The 5,000-nt window shown below is 53.9% G+C and overlaps 2 non-coding genes and 1 pseudogene across 2 annotated transcripts; all 3 read left to right on the forward strand.

Annotated features, from left to right (window-relative positions):
* The first annotated feature begins 1,020 nt into the window (after nt 1-1,020).
* LOC138943934 (small subunit ribosomal RNA) lies at nt 1,021-2,941 on the forward strand. The gene has a single exon (XR_011448587.1). It is a non-coding gene; the product is annotated as a small subunit ribosomal RNA (ribosomal RNA).
* An 846-nt stretch (nt 2,942-3,787) lies between these two features.
* Nucleotides 3,788-3,942, forward strand: LOC138943943 (5.8S ribosomal RNA). Its single transcript, XR_011448591.1, has one exon. It is a non-coding gene; the product is annotated as a 5.8S ribosomal RNA (ribosomal RNA).
* A 932-nt stretch (nt 3,943-4,874) lies between these two features.
* LOC138943936 (large subunit ribosomal RNA) overlaps nt 4,875-5,000 on the forward strand; it is a 7,818-nt pseudogene continuing 7,692 nt past the window's right edge.

The following is a 5,000-nucleotide window of genomic DNA, read 5'->3' on the forward strand; positions in this document are numbered from 1 at the left end:
TGGGTATTATAAGAGGTACGTCGCGCTCGGCGCGTCGGACCGAACCGAATCGGACGAACGGGCGGTTGCGCGTTCTTCGCGCGGCTCGCACGATTCTTGCGTTCTTGTCTTTTCGAGAACGTTTAAAACGAACGATACAGGAGAGATTTATTATTGTTTAAGAGGAGAGAAGAAAACACAAACGGCGATTTGTGTTGTGCTTTATCGGACAGAGTCCGAGTAAAACGTCTCTATGAGGGAAGAGACTATTGTATTTACGCTCTCGTCGACAAAATTTCGACGAGCTCGAGCTCGCGCTCGCTAAGCAAAAAGCCGTGTCGTCGCCGACCGCCTGGCCGTCCGGTTGGGTATTATAAGAGGGTACGACGTGTCGCGCTTCGGCGCTTATTCTATGCACACACTTTTATTACGAGCACAGCATTGCCACGAGTCGGTGTCGCAAGACCGAATGGCTCTTATGTGGCGCGCACGCATCTAGTGTGTTGGCCGCGCGATTCCCTCTCGTCTTGGACGCAGCAGCGGAATCGTCGCGCTTACCGAACGTTTACTCCACGGATACGAGTGGCGTGGAAGGACGGATTACAACGTTCTTCCCGCACGCTTTGTACGCCGTAGCGAAATATAAGTGCGTGCTAAAAGCACGATAGCACATTTATCCTCGACGTCTAAGCATCGGCATCGTCGATCTAGCGTCAGGGTAAATCGCGCGGTCCTCGCGATCGCGCGTTTACATTGGGAGAATGAGAATGAGTATGATCTTTTTATAATACACAATATAAAATGGAGAATGATCTTGAAGTAAGAGAGGAGGAGGTTTATTATATACACGGACCGCCTCGCTCCTCTCACGAAGACGAGACGCACGCATAAAGTGTGTTGCGTAATAAGTAAGTAAGTAGATAGAGAGTGTCGCCGACCGGCTAATAAAGACCGGCGGCGCGAGAAGTAAGAGCTTAATAGCGACGGGCCTTCGGGCTCGCTCGCGAGTTACCGCTCCACGCGAGTAACCGAACACGAAGCTCCCTGGTTGATCCTGCCAGTAGTCATATGCTTGTCTCAAAGATTAAGCCATGCATGTCTCAGTGCATGCCGAATTAAGGTGAAACCGCGAATGGCTCATTAAATCAGTTATGGTTCATTAGATTGTACCCACATTTACTTGGATAACTGTGGTAATTCTAGAGCTAATACATGCAAAACAGAGTCCCGACCAGTGATGGAAGGGACGCTTTTATTAGATCAAAACCAATCGGTGGCGGGCGGTTCGCCGTTCGTCCACCGTTTATTTTGGTGACTCTGAATAACTTTGTGCTGATCGCACGGTCCTAGCACCGGCGACGCATCTTTCAAATGTCTGCCTTATCAACTGTCGATGGTAGGTTCTGCGCCTACCATGGTTGTAACGGGTAACGGGGAATCAGGGTTCGATTCCGGAGAGGGAGCCTGAGAAACGGCTACCACATCCAAGGAAGGCAGCAGGCGCGCAAATTACCCACTCCCGGCACGGGGAGGTAGTGACGAAAAATAACGATACGGGACTCATCCGAGGCCCCGTAATCGGAATGAGTACACTTTAAATCCTTTAACGAGGATCCATTGGAGGGCAAGTCTGGTGCCAGCAGCCGCGGTAATTCCAGCTCCAATAGCGTATATTAAAGTTGTTGCGGTTAAAAAGCTCGTAGTTGAATCTGTGTCGCACACCGTCGGTTCACCGCTCGCGGTGTTTAACTGGCGTGATGTGGGACGTCCTACCGGTGGGCTTAGCCTCGCGAGGGGCGGCCCAACTAATATCCCGTCGCGGTGCTCTTTACTGAGTGTCGAGTCGGGCCGGTACGTTTACTTTGAACAAATTAGAGTGCTTAAAGCAGGCTACCTTCGCCTGAATACTGCGTGCATGGAATAATGGAATAGGACCTCGGTTCTATTTTGTTGGTTTTCGGAACCCCGAGGTAATGATTAATAGGGACAGATGGGGGCATTCGTATTGCGACGTTAGAGGTGAAATTCTTGGATCGTCGCAAGACGGACAGAAGCGAAAGCATTTGCCAAAAATGTTTTCATTAATCAAGAACGAAAGTTAGAGGTTCGAAGGCGATCAGATACCGCCCTAGTTCTAACCATAAACGATGCCAGCTAGCGATCCGCCGAAGTTCCTCCGATGACTCGGCGGGCAGCTTCCGGGAAACCAAAGCTTTTGGGTTCCGGGGGAAGTATGGTTGCAAAGCTGAAACTTAAAGGAATTGACGGAAGGGCACCACCAGGAGTGGAGCCTGCGGCTTAATTTGACTCAACACGGGAAACCTCACCAGGCCCAGACACCGGAAGGATTGACAGATTGATAGCTCTTTCTTGATTCGGTGGGTGGTGGTGCATGGCCGTTCTTAGTTGGTGGAGCGATTTGTCTGGTTAATTCCGATAACGAACGAGACTCTAGCCTGCTAAATAGGCGTACCTTATGGTATCGCGAAGGCCCCCGGCTTCGGCTGGCGGGTTTTTACTACCAACGTACAAACAAATCTTCTTAGAGGGACAGGCGGCTTCTAGCCGCACGAGATTGAGCAATAACAGGTCTGTGATGCCCTTAGATGTTCTGGGCCGCACGCGCGCTACACTGAAGGAATCAGCGTGTGTTCCCTGGCCGAAAGGCCCGGGTAACCCGCTGAACCTCCTTCGTGCTAGGGATTGGGGCTTGCAATTGTTCCCCATGAACGAGGAATTCCCAGTAAGCGCGAGTCATAAGCTCGCGTTGATTACGTCCCTGCCCTTTGTACACACCGCCCGTCGCTACTACCGATTGAATGATTTAGTGAGGTCTTCGGACTGGTGCGCGGCAATGTCTCGGCATTGCCGATGTTGCCGGGAAGATGACCAAACTTGATCATTTAGAGGAAGTAAAAGTCGTAACAAGGTTTCCGTAGGTGAACCTGCGGAAGGATCATTAACGTTCCGGAGGTCCTGCTCTGCGTCTCGAGTCTTTTGGACGCGCGCTCGCAGCAGTCGGCGACTGAATGGACAAAGAAAACAGATACGAAAGTAAAATGGAATTGACGGATTATATCCCGCATGTACTAATACGACGACGCGCGTCGAACGCCGCGCGCCTCTGCGACGACCCGAGAGAGAAAGGGAAGCCAGCAGCAGAGCGCCGTCGGCCTTTTTCGGTGCGGTCGGCGTCGTGCGAGCGGGATGGAGGAGGAGAGGATTATCCGAGACTCTCTCCTTAAGCTTCGTAGCCGCAACCGGCGTCGCGTCGCGTCGCGCGCGACCCGTTGAGGCTCGTTGCGCAAATTGCGAAATTACATGAATGCGATTCGGAGCAGAAGACGCTTTCCCGATCGCGCTCTTGCCAAGCGCAGAGTTACGATCCGGCGTTAGCGCGTACCGGTGGTAACCTACGCCCGTCCGTGCGTCCGCAACGCTCGTGAACGCGCCCCTCCCCGCACCGGGGCAGCGGTCAGCGTGTTTGTACGCGAGCGCGCGGCTATCGGACGAACGGGCGAGAGGACGGATCACACCCGATCAAGTCCGACGGTTTCTTCAAAGAACATTCCGCCCCGGCTCTTCCAAATATATATATTATTATATTATATGTACGGGGAAGAGACGCTCCGATCGCGAAACAACTTTTGTGCCGTAGCCTCCCCAGCGGTGGCGGCGGTCCGCGCGCGTGCTCGGACGCGCGCGGCCAGGCTGATCGAAGGGCCAACGATTTTATCTCTCTCTCTTCGGAGAGGAGACTAAGATGGATGAACGAAGCGTTCGTTGAACGCAAGAATTGCAAAACGATTACCCTGAACGGTGGATCACTTGGCTCGTGGGTCGATGAAGAACGCAGCTAATTGCGCGTCAACTTGTGAACTGCAGGACACATGAACATCGACATTTCGAACGCACATTGCGGTCCACGGATACAATTCCCGGACCACGCCTGGCTGAGGGTCGTTTTAGTACCTCGAAACTGCTTGCGCCTTTGCGCGCCGGGCCACCGTGCCCGTTCGCGCAAACGGTGTACGAGCGATAGTTGGACGTTCGCCCGAGACGAGCCGTCCCGAGAGGCGGCCCCTTGGCGTCGTCTGAAATAACACCGAGGAAAAGGAAGAGTGAGAGCAGCGTACGCACACACGCAGTAAGTAAAGATAGGGAGCCTGCGCGCGCGCGCCCGGAAACTGTCGAAGGAGAGAGGGAGTAGAAGACACGCGCACACACGTTGCGTTATCCCTCTCGCGGTCTCCCGGTGCGCCAGCGCGCGCTCGCGCCTCTTACGCGCGAGTCTTGGTGCGCGCCACCTTCCGCGCAAACGGTAGGAGAGAACCGCGGCGCGTCGTCGCCCGGCGGTACGCGGAGAGAAAAGAGCGAGAGAGCCCTCCTTAACGCGGGTGAATCGCGAGCCGACCGCTTGTCCGAGTCCACGAAATTCTCGAAAACGAATATAGGGGACCGGCACGCGTCGTCGTGTACTCGTCGAATCCGATTCGCCCCGTCGTATCCCATATCCGTGCATAACACACGATATGCGGAGAGAAAATTTGAAGGATGTGGGTGATAGAGATGTACGTGTACGCGCACACTCGCTCGCAATGTATCTCGCGTCCCCGGCGATCGAAGATGACGCGATCCGCGCCGATCTTATTCGTTGTTTGCAAGCAGACAACTCGAACGAGATTCGATCGGCTTACATTTCCTCCTATTAGCGGCTGCGAGCCGCGCGTGGAAGAATCGTTGTCACAAACAACACGTCTCCTCGCCACTCCTCCGAGTACAATGCGAAGCCGCTGTGCCGGCGCTGCCGCTCTCCCGACGCTCGCTCTCTAAGTGAGAAAAGAGCCGGCGGAGGAGGCGGCGCGGCCACGGTTATCGAAAACTAAACTCTTTGACGACCTCAGAGCAGGCGAGATTACCCGCTGAATTTAAGCATATTATTAAGCGGAGGAAAAGAAACTAACTAGGATTTCCTTAGTAGCGGCGAGCGAACAGGAAAGAGCCCAGCACCGAATCCCGCG

The sequence above is a fragment of the Polyergus mexicanus genome, unplaced genomic scaffold (genome assembly GCF_030449975.1).
Source record: "Polyergus mexicanus isolate NDT 795.1 unplaced genomic scaffold, iyPolMexi1.0 SCAF_61, whole genome shotgun sequence".
NCBI lineage: Eukaryota > Metazoa > Arthropoda > Insecta > Hymenoptera > Formicidae > Polyergus > Polyergus mexicanus.